Source organism: Oncorhynchus mykiss, chromosome 8, assembly GCF_057628025.1.
Source record: "Oncorhynchus mykiss isolate SJ-2025 chromosome 8, ASM5762802v1, whole genome shotgun sequence".
NCBI lineage: Eukaryota > Metazoa > Chordata > Actinopteri > Salmoniformes > Salmonidae > Oncorhynchus > Oncorhynchus mykiss.
Window position 1 is genome coordinate 65,937,857 of NC_143029.1, and position 15,856 is coordinate 65,953,712.

General features: G+C 39.9%; 1 protein-coding gene across 10 annotated transcripts in view; it reads right to left on the reverse strand.

Annotated features, from left to right (window-relative positions):
* Window positions 1-15,856, reverse strand: part of LOC110530324 (E3 ubiquitin-protein ligase RNF220) — a 289,576-nt gene that overhangs the window by 162,820 nt on the left and 110,900 nt on the right. For 4 of the 10 annotated variants that reach the window (XM_036985966.2, XM_036985965.2, XM_090182299.1 and 1 more), the window contains exon 1: window positions 8,827-9,163. The exons of 3 other annotated variants lie outside the window; for them this stretch is intronic. The gene's annotated coding sequence lies outside the window, so the exon portion shown is untranslated. Of the gene's footprint in view, window positions 1-8,826; window positions 9,169-15,856 lie in introns of those variants that run through there. 3 more of the 10 variants (XM_036985963.2, XM_036985961.2, XM_036985960.2) reach the window with 1 other exon arrangement.

Sequence of the window (15,856 nt, forward strand, 5' to 3'; positions counted from 1 at the left end):
TGAATGAATAAATTAGCTGCACTTCACCTCTTGACCTCTGGAGCAGTGAAACAGACTGAGACTCTCAGGAGGATTAGATGGTCAGATTGGACAAAGTGTGTGAGGTGATTTAATAATGAAACGCTGGCGCAAAAAAAAAAAAACGTTTCAAAGATTTTTATCCCAAAGGGCAATTTGAAGGTGGTCGTAAGTAAGGGTATAACATCAGCTCAAAAGTAGTGACCTCATCTATAACAACCCAAAACAAAACTGAAGCTACATTCAGGGTTTTATAAATCTGCATTTGTATTAATATTCCATAGATGTACATTCATATCACACACAGAACACATTTAAGTTATGTTGATATGCTATCATAAAGTCACCATTGATTTATCTAAGTCCTCAAATGTTGAACCAATTCATGTGGATAAGGTCAAACTTGCAGCATGGTGTACATCCCCCTGTTGTATCTCTTCAAAGCCACGCAGAATATCTGCCCACATCAGGCTCTCCATGAGAATTAGCTGAGAAATCTTTTATAGATATCAGCTGTCCTGAACACCCATTCAAATTGATTTAAAACCTGATCTGAGCTTTGGCACATTGCACACACATGCAGCCTCCCTCAGAAAAAAAATCCCTTTGCATTATCACACAGTGCCTATTGGACCTGGTCAGAAGTAGTGCACTATATGGGGAATAGGGTGCCATTTGGGACGCAGCCTTGCAGTGTCAGGGGAATGTCTGTTGAAAATGGGTTATACTACAGCGCTCAGGTCTGGCCAGATGCCCAAGCATCACATTACACTCCGTCTTTCCCCCTAATCTATCCAGGAAAATAGCACCTTGAAAATGTACCAATAACTAAAGCCCCATTCATGCCTCCTTTCATCATAGTGTCTTTCCCTGAGTATCAGATCTCTACCCTGGGATAACCTCTAAAGTATGACTCCATGTAGGTGTTGATAGCCAGGTAATACAGTGATAAGTACCTGGATATTTCAATGTTATTATCATAACCATCAGCTCGCAGAGCCGTGGACTCAGAGTGAAACTGACAATCCAATAAAAGGACACAGGATATCCCCTTATGGCGAGAGCCGGCAAAAGCAGATGTAGGCTGAGTGTTGTACAGACGTGCTAATCATTTCCCTCTTCTCCGGCAGACGAGGGAGCAGATCCGAGAGAAGAACCGAGCTGCCTGGTGCCGGAGCTACAGGAGCAAATCCTGTGCTCCCAGGGTACTTGAGTCAGCCCACGGGGCTGGAGCCTGACACACACCGACACACAAACTCCCCTGCACCGCTCCACACCATGCCGAGCCGTCGGGAAACTGATACCGACGGGAGGTCTTGAGACACTTCCATCTCATTACCACATGTTTGTCTTATAATATACTACGTCTTTTTAAATATGTGTATGATAAGACTGAGTAATAGAAGTTCAGCCAAAGTTGAAAATCAATGTCGGGCAACCGATTGATCAAGAATGAGGATTTATTATCCTTATCACTAATGATGAACAATAGTTGTACTAACGCTGTAATAACATTGTAATAGCATTGTAATAACATTGTAATTACCTATAATACATGTATAGTAGATGTCAGAATCTACTGAGAATAGCTCATAAATATAAATATACTGACAGGGTTCATCTGCATTTATAATAGAAATGTCATAGATATAATTTCCATGTTGTCATAATTTGATTACTACAGATAGACTGGTGCAGCTGCCAGTGAAGCATTAAACACAACATATTATTTTAGTTGTAAGTGACAACGCTGTGACATCTTGAGAAATTGCGACGTCAACAACAATGAAGTAGAATATCATTCCTATCAGAAAGGCACTGATGTAAAATAAGCTATAACCCTCTGATAAAGGTCAAAAGTTGGGATGTCAAACATAGTTTCCGTCTGGTTGTTTCAGGAGAGAAACGCAGATGAATCCAATTTACATATAAAAATGGACTGTCAACTATGACTGCTGGCCAAGACTAGGAGACCCAGGCGGCTTACGTTTCCTTAGAGAGCGTCATTCAGACCACAGCTCCTGTGCTTTCCTTGTCTGTCAGTACATTTAGAGATTGTTGACAACCGTGAAAGTGCCACTCTTACATTTTATTACAGGACAGGGCCAGACGGTGTCATTCAACTACTCTGGGGAGGCAGAGAACACACACACAGACACAAACACACACACACTTGTACACATAGGCACATTATCTATGTGGAAGACATATTTAGACGTTTTGCAAGTTGATGTTGTGGTCATTTGGTAGATGATTCAAACTTAGATCTCTCTGAATGTATATGAAGGGACACGGACACAGAGATCATCATTTACTTTTTAACACTATCCAAATAATATAATGACATTAAAATGAATTACTTCCTTTAATTCAAGACAAATGCACAGGACAAACCCAATTACAATCCGTTATTTAATCAATAAAAAAAACATCACTGTAACAGCACAGATCATTTAAAAAAATCACAGGTTCCAAAAGAGGTTGATTTCTCAAAATGTAAAAATAGCTTATAGATAATATAGGAACCAGACACATTTACATGTGCATATATAATACAGTAATAAATATAGTTTTAAAACTGCTCTACCAAAACTGGCAAACCTACGAAACATTAGGGGAGGTGTTTCTTCTCTCCTCATCTGCATGTGATTCTAGTACACATAGTGAGAAGATGTTGGCACATCTCAGAGCAGCTAATTACACTGTATTTCACACAAACTAGCCAAACGTTCTTTTATAGGCACCGTAAAACAACTCAGGCTAAAGGGGACAAAACCTCTAGACATTATGGAAGATATTCTTTAATACAGGTGACAGTTAATGAGACGTCACTTAAAATGGTAAAACATGATCGTCTAGGTAAAAGTCAAATACATTTAAGCAGCCTGACACAGGGAATGTGGCATCAAATATTTGCCATTATGACACAAACAGGCAGAGTCAACTGTCTGTGTGGTGGAAGGGTTGGCTGGGTGTGTTTGTGTCGCACTGGACATCTCACTCAGTATTCTAGACAGATGGTTGTGGTTGATGTCCGGAGGACAGTCAATACTATTCAAATATAGTCATTCATGTCTGCCTCTGTGACTCTGTACACAACATAGCTCAAATGTTCCTTCTGAATCAAAATCAGGTGTACTCTTCAATATGAAATCTATACAGGGAGTTATTCAATACAATGTAGCAGCAGCAGTTGCTGTTGTACAAAATATGCTACAGTGCTGAGAAATAACGACACTTTGGCATATTCAGCTTCAAAATCAATAAGGATTGGACAAGCTGTGCCACACTGCTCGTACGGCAGTTCACTAACAACTAGTACATTTTACTGGAGTGTACGACACAGAGTGGTGAATACTAATGAAATATCTAGCAATCAGTCTTTAAAAATATAAAGAAATCCTAGCACTCTCTTTCTTTTTGTTTATATTTTAACCATTGGCTCGGTGTGTGACCCACCCAAAGTGACATTCAGCTCTAACTGCCAAAAGGAGAATGGGATTTATTTTCCAAATAAGCCGTTGTGAGCTAAAAGGAAAGTGAAACACATTGATTCATGGCAGACAAAATATTTTTTGGGTTTCCTGACCTGCCGAGGCTATTCATTTCAGGGGACGATGGACTGCTTGCCTCACACAACCCACCTGAGCCAACTAATTCCTCGCTAAGCCCAGATTATTTGCAAGGTGTCGTGTCTAGCTCCCAAAGCGCCAAAGCCAGCCGTGGAATACAAAGAGAACCCTCTTTCTCTCTCTGTCTCTCACCACTGACCATCTCACTCACTGAAGCAGTACAACCTATTTGTAGAGAGAGAGAGAGAGAGAGAGAGAGAGAGAGAGGGGTGGGGGGAGAGAGAGAGAGAGGGGAGAGGAGTGAGAGTTGTGTCGCTTTTCTCCTCTATGAGCCTCCACGCTCCCAGCTCCCGGCACTGGGTTTGGGCTGAGCCTGGGGACAGTGAGCCCTGGACTGGGCTGAGCCTGGGGACAGTGAGCCCTGGACTGGGCTGAGGAGTGAGGACACCACTGGCCTAGCTGGCAAGTCACTGGATGTTCAATAATAAACAGTGAGCAGCACAATGATAGCATGCCTCAAAGCCTTATGACAACTTGTTGGCTAGCTCAAAATGTAAAACACCACACACTAATTCAACCAACACAGCTGCTATTTACTACAGGAGCAGTGCCACGGGATATTGAAGGGAAGATTTGGTTGCTGTGGTAGAAACTGACATTTAGAAGACTTCCAAGCAGTCTTTACACAAAGTAACTACACTTTCATAATCCAAGGGTATATGTGTGTGTGTGTGTGTGTGTGTGTGTGTGTGTGTGTGTGTGTGTGTGTGTGTGTGTGTGTGTGTGTGTGTGTGTGTGCATCAATCAGTGTGTTTTTACTCCCAAGCCATGACAGTAGGAAGATAATAAGTAAACAAAGATATCTGTCTACAATCGATTGAAGCAAATGCACTGATAATGCCTTCTGGGAAGAAAATTTACTTATTTCCAAGCTCTTAAATTTTGGTCCAGATAATTGACAAATTGGGAAATCTGAGAAAGAAAATATCTGATAATTATATTGAACAAAACTCATCCAATTAGTCAGTCTAACCCTGAACTGTCTCCTGTTCTCAATGCCTCTCATGGAGTACTGCTGTGTACAATTCAGGCAAACCGTTACAAAAGGCTTTTGGAAATATCTGGCAATATGCTACTAAATGGAAACAAGCAACATTCATCAAAACGGAATATTATTCAATGTCATTTGCAGTTGTTTTTCAATAAAATGCATTACTTTCAAATATCATAATAGTAATTTCCTACTCATGTGTACACTGTTAAAAGCAATAAAATAAACGTTTTTTTCAGATATAGGCCTAACCAGTTCCAGTGCTTCATCTCCCTGTCTTCATCTCCCTCAGATTTGTACCCTTCATTGAAAAAGCACTGATGACAGAAAACATCTGAAAAGTGAATATAATATGGACATTAAGTCACCTACAGACATAAACAGCATATCATTTCCTCAAGACTGACCAAAATAGACTCCAAATCACAAGGGAAAAAAATGTGTGAAAAAATGAAGGTTACTCAAAACGTGATGCCGATATTTCTATGAAACGGATGATAGAACGGATGTATTGTATGATTATTCAGATCGAATATTGCAATATGAAACGAATTAGCCAATAGCCACAACAATTTTCTCAGCATTTTCCAGCCCCAGAGCACAACAAAGAAAACCAGACAACCTTATTTGAAACAACATTTCAAATATTTGCTCTGGCTAAAAAAGCATTTTGAAACGCAAACAGTTCTAAATGACAGGGGAAGTGGTCAGACTAATGCAATTTGGGTGAAAATATAACATGTTCGTTTGATTAAATTGGCTAACCTACAATTATTCCAACTGATGAATAAAAAATGCTTTAAACAAATGTAAAATGCACACGGTGAAACCGTGGGTGCATGGGCGATATATTTATCCTAAACCCTATGTTCAAACACTTGTTATTTACCGATAGAGGTTCATTTTAATTACCATGCCACCATCTGCATGACAAATGACCTTTCAGTCAAGTGTTTGTTAGCAAATCAAAATATAAATATGATAGGGACTGGTTGGAGGGGATGTGGTGGGCGGACCCTTCTGTTTTTAATAAAGAACGAATTAATAGCCTCGATATTGAAATAACTAATAGACCAAGCGTCATCAAGACGATGCGATAGAGTAATCCATAGTTCATTTACTATCTATGTCATCTGGGTTTGTGTAAATCTGAATAAAACGGATGATCAGTAGCCTAGTAAGTAAATATAGTATTATTATTATGTATATCATGACGTTAATAATTCCCTATTGATCAAATATGAAATATAGCCTACTTTTAGCAGCAAAATCTTAGATTATGTCTCTCCTTTCCCTCCCATTAGTGCAGCTTTCGAACCACACACAGAGAAGAAGACGCTCTCTCCAAATTGAGAACGGATAGTGTTTCATTCCGCCTGCTTGCTCTCCTCCCCAGTTTTTTAATTCCACAACGCTCAAATCCAGATTAAAATAACTCTAGATATTGATTCGGGCACTGGAATCGACATACATTTTAGTTCAGTTCTCACTTTGCAAGAGGATCAATGGGAAGCAATAACAGCTGACATCGCTGCTGGGAGGGATAGAAAAGAAGGACTGGGGATACAAATCGAAACCTGACAAATAAATCATCTTTTACTTTTCTTCCGAGCTAGACTTTCTTTTTGCCTGACTCTTCCCACGTAAAACAAATACGGAGTAGCCAATCGTTTGAATAAGCTAAGGGAGAACTAATACCAAATGTTCTACATGTAGGTAGTTAATTCACATAACCTTGCCCATTAGCGGTAGGCCTGATTAGCCAAAAAAGAAGGATAAAATATATTTTTCCCAATGGAAATGTCCTTCTTCTCAACAAATTGTTGCGTGGTGAAAAGATCATTCAGATATTCCACCTGCTCAACGCATTTAGAAGAACCAAAATATCCGTATTTGTCTGCACATACTTTAATATTTAAAATGTTATCATATAACTGGCATATCATCTTAATTATGATGTATCAATTAGCCTACTAGACCATACGCCAAAACGTAACTTTTTTTTACTTGTTGAAAACCTACCATGATTAGAGAAATAATCAGACGCGGAAATAATCCGAGAAATATGAGACGCATGTGAGAGAGCACCTTTAGGCCTATAGGCTACATATAACTTAATTTTTTAAATATATAATTCAAGTGAACATTGGGTAATAAAAAATAGGAAGTTTGAGACTATGCTGATAAACAATGCTGATAAATCATCTGAAGCGACGAAAGTGTGTTTTAGTGTTATATATATTTGTATTTATTTATTTTATTTTTTTATCTAGCCTAGGCCTAAATTAGGCAATAACCATTTGACAATTTCTGAATAATAGATTTCGTTATTTTTCACGTAATGTTTGTGAAATTAGACTTTAAAGTTTTTCTTTTTTAAACAATAGGCTATAGTCAATTAGCTTACACACATATCAATTAGGCCAATATAATTTCATTAAAAATATGGAAACTTAAATCTGCGTCGACTGGTGGATATGACGTCTACGACTCTAATCTTTCCAGTTGACAAAAAAAATGGTTAATTGCAGCCCTCCGTTACAACCGCTATAAATAAAATGATATGGCACGTAAACAGGCAATTTATAGAATTTTTGAAAGCAAACATTTAAGATGTTTATCACGGATGAAAAATAGAACACTGTTAAAAGACACAAGGCAACTTGCTAACAAAGTCTTTGTTCACTCGTTCATTTCATTTTAAAATGTAAACAATTATTAATTCTATCTATTGGGAAAAAAACGAATAGGCCTATCTAAAACTTTAGACTATAACATCATTGCACAATTATAAAATGTTTTATTAAATTCAATTAGTGAGTGAGATTTGACAAACACTGCTCATGAATGTTATAGGCTGTTTTCATTTTTTTCATCAACTGTGAATTAACCTCGACTCTTTATACTTTGGAGCAACTAGTTTACAATCGTCGGTTGGCGGAAACCTTCCAGCTGTAAAGTAAATGGTAGTGGTCCGTAGTAAACAGGTGTTTCCCTCTCCTTTCTATCGGGTCACTCTCAGACCACTTCTTGACTAGTTTAAGATGTTTCTTTCCGATGATAAAAGTGAACATAATTGATGGTTGTTACGCAACCTTAGTCAACAAGTAGGCTATTTGCTCTGTCTGTCTTTAAATATAGGCTATTCAAGTACGCTCACACACACATACACACAGAGAGAGAGCAAACATTAGGCTACCAAGTCCAGAGAAAAGGCTAAATGTACACTATGCTTCACTTACACTTTTCCAAATACCTTAGTTTCTTGTGTATGGGTGTTGTGCAGAAAATATTATGACCACTGTTCAGTCATTAACTTAAAATACATATTTTTTAGGTTTCAAAAATAATTAACGGCTACGCGATATAATCGGTGTATTTAAAATAGTCACAGTCAAGTATGGTTACAAGCACCTTATTACACGGTAGCCTAATTGAGGTTTTACACAAAGACACCAAAACTTTCACTTTTAATCTGTGACGAGTGACATTTCTCCACCGCATTCTTTGGGTGACTAAAAGTAGTTCACGCGCATTAGATGGAACAATGTTGCAACTTCTTGGCCATGTCTCCCACTGTATGCCATTATCCAGATAGTGGACGCAACTACTCAGAACTACTTATAGGCCTACCTCGATTTAAAGTAAAACTTCTGGTGTTATAGGTCGGCTATATGTCAGGTGATCCTTTCCACATGTGATGGATAGCCTATGCCTTTTCGGACCGCTCAGGAGCGCAACGTTCAAAACATGAGGTAAAAGCTCAAACTCAAAAAGCTCAAAGAGGTCAAGTTTATCAGTTACCCTGAAACTTGTGAAAACACTGCAAATGTTTCAAACCAAGCTTACCCAAAACGGGTTCAGAAGTTAGAATGCATATTTTTGGAAACAGTGCGCTGGGAAAGGTAGTCACATGTGTTGATGATAAAATGCCAAACTTTAGTCTAAGAAAAACACTTACAATTCTGAACACGGAGTGTGAACAACATTCACATGTCAAGAGGCATGGGTGACGACCACACAATCAGTAGCTTGCTAAGACATTTGATACTTGAGTTCACGCTTGAATAGTCGGATAGCCTACAGCCAGATTCGTTGTGCGTTAAAGTTGGACGACAACACAATCCCAATAGGTAGTAGAGCACAACACAATGCAATCACTGTCAAAACATTCGGAGTACTTACGTTGTTATAAACAATCCTTTTGAAGGTCCTAGATATTCGTTTATCCTCACAACCAAAACTTTTCAATGGCAGGCTGGCGAAAGCACCGGAGATAACGGAGTCGCATGGGAAGAAAAGTAGTAACACCTCGCTGCAATGTTGCGGTGTGGAGAGCCAGGCTGTCCCCAGCTCTTGTGATCAGAGTGGTGTGAGTTGCATGTACCTCTGAGAGAAAGGGAATCTTCGTGGAGTCGAAGAATAACGAAGAAAAGGCAGAGATTGGATCTAAAAGGTAGATGAGCCGCTCGCAAACAGTGTTTTAGGTGCAGTGCTGCCGCTCAGCGCTTGGTTTGCTCAATGACTGACTTTCTCTCCCTTTCCACTTTCCTCCCTTCGCAGTTCCCCAGCCCCCCTCTCTCCATCCATCCATCCATCTCCCCCAGGGTGGGTTTCAGTGCGCTTTGTGAACAGTGAATGCATTTTCTTCTATCTTCGCCATAGAAATGAAGTCCACTTCTAAACAAAAGGTACATCTTAACTGGAGACTATTTCCAATCAAAGATAAAGATATGCGTGCGCCCTCGTTACAGTAGGCCTAGCAGTAAAATGACAAAGTTCCATACGTGGTGAACCTCTCAAAACAGGCTGCTTATGCAAAGTAATTAGCCTACCATTTAGCATAACTTTATATAAACGCACATATATATATATATATATATATATTATTTTTGTTTGTTTTTTGTTGCAAGCCGTACAATTCTTAGTGACTATAATAACATTTGTAAGGATGTAACCGTGCTACGTTGCTTATACAGATTGTTTAAACCATTGTCTATTGTGGGTTGGTGTCAACAACGTAGGAAAACAATTGCATCGGTCTTGCCTGACTGTTCCAGTAAATGGGCTGTTCAGATATTATCCACCTGCTGGAAAGATATGGAATTGCTTCTATTGTCCATCAAATAGAGAAATGTGTCTGAAACTAGTATCACATACTTACCATAACAACTATGCATTGTTATTAAACTATGCTGTAAAGTAGATGGACAATATCATATTTAAAGTGTATTTCAACAGTAAATGTAACTCTTATTTTGTTGAATTACTTTGTCGATGAGTGTAGTGTTATGTGAAGACGAGTCCACAGCCATACTGCCAAGGTTATCTGTGACTGTAAAATCCCTAAAGTGGATAATGTGGGAGGGGGATTCCGTAGCCCTGCATATGGGCTGCATGCATGCACATGATCACTTAGTTGTGTTGCTAATGACCTCTATTTGAGTGTGACTAGAGGGAACGGGGAAGAGGCCTACCTGTGTCCCAGGTCTCTCTCTCTCAATTCAAAATCAAATGGCTCAGCTCAACCTCTAATGTTTCTAAATGGACTGGTGTGTATTGACTTAAAATCCCTTTGATATAACCTCTTTCACAGGACTGGAGCACCAAATTTCCTAACACTCCTAAACATATGTACTGTTTTCGTACGTGGTGCTGAGGTGTTGCGATAAGAGGTACAGTAGTAGTACAGTAATATATACCATTAGTTAAGGGATGAGGGTTGGGGTCAAACTGAAGGTGATGGAGACTTTTTAAAGTCGAACTGAATAGAATAAAATAGAATAGAATTTGATTGTCCCTCCAGGATGGACATGTTCTTTTTCGCATCAACATACAAAAAGGATCACACCCCCATTGAAACCAGTTAGTTCAGCACACCACATACACAAACACACAGAGGACATCGACACATTCACTCAACTGCACTGTTCAAATAGATGTGCAAATAAGTAACCCACTGGGCACTGTCATCATTTCAACTTCTGGTTTTGATTTACATTTGTTTGAGTTGTCAACTAACGTGAAATCAAGAAAAAAGGTCACTGGATTTAGGTTAATTTGGGCGGAGAAAAAGACTCAATTCCTTTACATTGATGACTTTTTTACAAATCTAATCAGTTTTCCATGTTGATTCAACATCATCAATTTGAATTGTTTTGTTGAAATGAGGTTTAAACAACTTTGATTCAACCAGTTTTTGCCCAGTGGGAAATAAAGGCAAAAACATTTAATGTTGCATTTACTTGTCCCACATCACAGGCAACAAATTAGTGTGTGTACACATCCTACCTGGCGTGTACAAACTACTGTTTATTAGATCAAATTCACTATTAAGACAACACCAAACAACTATAATATGAGTTTAACTCGCAACCTTTCCAACAATATTGAATTACTAGGTAGTTCAGTCCATCATGACTCTTTGCACAGGGTAGAGCAATTAATGCCCATTGTGTCTTTCAACAGCACTGCCTCAATGACATACACTTAATTTCTGCTCTTAATTATTCATTATACTGACACATGGCGACATTGCAGAGTCTGTGACTATAGCATCTCATACAAAAGAAGCTGTGCTAGATACATTAACAGTCCTTACTCTGACATTAATGCAACTGTCACTGTGTTTGAGATGCTTATTCGTTTTTTGGCAGTTATCTTTAGAGAGCAGTTGTGTTGAAAGGTGCTAAATGAATTGCTATTTTTCTGCACACTAAATTGGTCCCTTTGTCACTGAGTATCTGTAACTTAGCAGTAGCAGCTTAGCCGTTTCTGCTCCTATTTGAAGCCATCTCTAATAGAGAGATCATTAAACCAATGAAGTACAGCTATCATGACTATGAAAGCATTAAAGACCTATCAATAAAAAAATCCCCATCCACGCTTGATTGAATAATTCATGGTGCTAGAAGGCTTCATCTCACATCACGATCATATGAGGATTCTCTATTGCGAAAAAAGTACTAAAGATCTGCCCCCAACCCAAACACACACACACACACACACACACACACACACACACACACACACACACACACACACACACACACACACACACACACACACGCGCACACACACACACACACGCACACACACACACATACACAAAACAAAACAAAACAAAGTAAACTAGAGACTTGGAGTACAGATCTGTATTCCCTGACAATGCCAGATAAGTGTGTAGAGAAGGAAGGAGGGTGGATTGAATGTGTTTGGGTGCAAGTCAATGCAGCCAGCTAGCAGACTCACTCATTTGTTCTCCCCCTCCTTCCTTTCTACCAACGTCTTTCTGTAACAGGCCACTTTAGAGGCCATGCTGCATTAAAGGAACTGGAGCTCAGGATGGGAGCTGGACCAAGTAGAGAGAGAGAGCAACTTTCTCCACAGAAATGACATTAAGTACTGTTCTTCTTATTTCAATCTGGACGTGTAGACACCCCGTTCAAACTGGATCACCAGGGTCTGCTGTGTCGGTCTGCAAGGGATCGTGTGCACATGGACACACACACACACACACACACACACACACACACACACACACACACACACACACACACACACACACACACACACACACACACACACACACACACACACAGGATAGAGTGAGGACAGCAGCACAGCGAGACGATGAAAGGCTCTGGGGAACTCAGCAGAATCAGGGCTCTAAAAATGGCTCACCAGCTGATTCTCTGAGTCTTGGCAGAAACTACTTGATACAGAGGTTTTCAAATGGAACTAAAGGCCGGGCCAGGCGTGTGTCATACTCCAACAGGGGGCAGGGCTCGTTTGTGGTGCAAACTTTGTCTGCTTGCTGTCGGGAATGAGACACCTGGGTGGGAGCGTTAGATATTTTCCCTGTCTTTTTTATTAGGATGGGCTTCGGGAGGGGGGCTTGGAACTCCTATCACTCTGGAGCTCCATCAAAACCGCTCTTGAGGAATATAGCACAATAATATTCAACATAAAATCAATGGCTTGTTTAATTTAAACAGGGCCAGGAAATGTGGTAATTGCAAAGGGGGCCACAAATCAAGAGCCCTTGTTATCCCATTTGCCGCTCCATTACTTGGTGGAAAAGCATAAACATTATTTTTAGGTAACTATTAGGCCTGGATGGATACTGTCTATTTGCCCTATATATTATCATGCATTGCCATAGAGAATAGAGATATTGTCACTTTTTTCAAAATGTCTTAGTGAGAAAGAGGAATGCATTATTTGGAGTATTGGGAGACAGAGAAAGAGAGGTTTTACAGGTCCATGGCTGATTCAGTGGCAGCAGTAAGGGGGACTGTGAAATAGGATAGGTTTACTTCCTAGTTGATGTCACATGCCACTCATCCACCTACTGTCTGTGTGCTCTCTCTCTCTCTCTCTCCTCAAGTTTATTTTGATATAGACAGACAAAGCTGAAAACAGATGATATACCCATCTCCTCCTTTTCCACTAAAATAAATGTACAGAAATACAGCCCTCAAAGAAAAAGCAATCACGCCTTCATCAATTCTAAGGCTATTTGTGAGACAATGTATAATTATCTTAAACATTATTAAATGACATCTGCCCGAGGCCTTCTTTGTCATAAAAAAATCAACACAACATGTAGATATTGGAATGAAATGGCTAAACACGCACAGCAGTTATTTGATGATGACAAACACATAAGACACATAACATTTTCTATTACTTCATCATGAGAAAAATGTGTTCTACCTTCATATGATATGCTTTCATTTACATTTCTCCACGAAGAAAACAGCTGCATTGATTTGCTAAACAGATCTAAGATTTGTGTTGATAAGTTGCTTTAAAAACTACTCCCTCACGCAAGATGTTGGACATAGAGTTAAATCTGGATAGGTCACAATTATTCACAGATTGGAGTATAGCTGCTAGCAGCATGTTATGCACATATGTTATGTTTCATAGCCATAGACTATATCCCCCCTCCTCCCTCCCTCTCCTCTACCCAGCAGCATAGAGAACTAGAAGGCATCAAGACTCATCTATCGAAGTGTAACTCAGCCATTAGAGCACACAGGCAAATGCCATCCATGACCGGGAGCACAAGGCAACTGACAAACAGCCGGAGACAAATCAGAAGATAATTTATATGCTCATGTGCTAAAATCTCATTATTTGGCAATAGAGATTTAGCAGTATGCCCAGTTCAGGACCATCAATTCCGCAGCTGTAAATTATTAAAGAAACAGCCCTGGGTGTAAATCAAAATCAACACGTTTTGTTTAAGGAATAACTTCCTTCGTGTACCATATATCACGTCTTAATTTATTTATCCTTCGTGTAAAACGCTCAACGTGAGAATCTTCCAGTAGGGAGATTCTTCTGTTTGTCCCTCGCTAAAAAAAAGCAACACCGACAACAAGATGGTGTCACCTCTGTAAGCCCCAGTCCACCACAACATCCCCCAAACAAAGTTCAAGTGTCAAGAAACTAAGTAGAAGTGAAAGCGTTATGTCCCAAAACAGCCCTATCCGCTCCTGTCACATTGCATTTGGATTATCAGCTGCCATTTTGGAGGGGTGTTTACAGAGGAGACACGAGGACGATGCCTTTAATGACAGACCGTAGCCTCTGTCTGATGCTCTCCTCTTAGACATACTGTATACTCTATGCTATTCCAGAAGGTAATTTATAGAAACTTGGAGAGAATCATTGCGATGATGAATCAGTGTACATGTCAAAATGTCGTATTAGCCTACACTTGAGGTCGCTAAACTAAACAAACCCCTGGAGGATTCCTAATCTACATGCTCTGATGTGCGATCTAATATGTTTTATCTGCATAAGTGAGCAATTTCCGTAAACATTAGAAGATAAAGACACGATGTTGAAGAGGTTTGTGTGAGCGGTTATCTAAGCAATAAGGTCCGAGGAGGTTGTATATTGACTCTGCTTCATGTCGTGCTTAAGAACAAACCTTAGGCATGGTGTATTGGTCATATACCGCAACCTCCCGAGGTACCTTATTGCTATTATGAACCAGTCACTAAGATAGGGTACCTTCGGAAAGTATTCAGACCCGTTGACTTTTTACACATTTTGTTACGTTACAGCCTTATTCTAAAATGGGTTACATCATTTTCCCCCTCTCATAAATCTACATATAATACCCCACAATGAAAGCAAAACTGTTTTTTTTCGAACAAAAAAACTGAAATACCTTATTTACATAAGTATTCAGACCCTTTGCTATGAGACTCAAAATTGAACTCAGGTCAATCCAGTTTCCATTGATCATTGTTGAGATGTTTCTTCAACTTGATTGGAGTCCACCTGTGGTAAATTCAAGTGATTGGACATGATTTGTAAAGGCACACACCTGTCTATATAAGGTCCCACAGTTGACAGTGCATGTCAGAGCAAGTCATGAGGTCGAAGGAATTGTCCGTAGAGCTCCGAGACAGAATTATGTCGAGGCACAGATCCGGGGAAGGGTACCAAAAAACATCTGCAGCACTGAAGGTCCCCAAGAACACAGTGGCCTCAATCATTCTTAAATGGAAGAAGTTTGGAACCACCAAGACTCTTCCTAGATCTGTCCGCCTGGCCAAACTGAGCAATCAGGGGAGAAGGGCCTGCAGGGGTCAGGGAGGTGACCAAGAACCCGATGGTCACTCTGACAGAGCTCCAGAGTTCCTCTGTGGAAGGACAACAATCTCTGCAGCACATTATGATAGAGTGGCCAGACGGAAGCCACTCAGTAAAATACTCATGACAGCCCGTTTGGAGTTTGCAATAAGGTACATACCTAAAGTACTCTCAGACCATAAGAAACACGATTATCTGGTCTGATGAAACCAAGATTGAACTCTCTGGCCTGAATGCCAAGCGTCACACCTGGAGGAAACCTGGCACTATCCCTATGGCGGTGGTGGCAACATATTATTTTTTTATCTCAGCCCCCTTCCCCGCAGGAGGCATTTTGCCTTTTGGTAGGCCGTCATTGTAAATAATAATTTGTTCCTAACTGACTTTCCTAGTTTAAAAAAAGGTGAAATAAAAATACATAATAATAAATGTTGTGGGGTTATTTTTCATAGGCAGGGACTGGGAGACTAGTCAGGATCGAGGAAAAGATGAACAGAGAAAAGTACAGAGAGATCCTTGATGAAAACCTGCTGCGGAGGGCTCAGGACCTCAGACTTGGGTGAAGGTTTAGCCTCCAACAGGACAACAACCCTAAGCA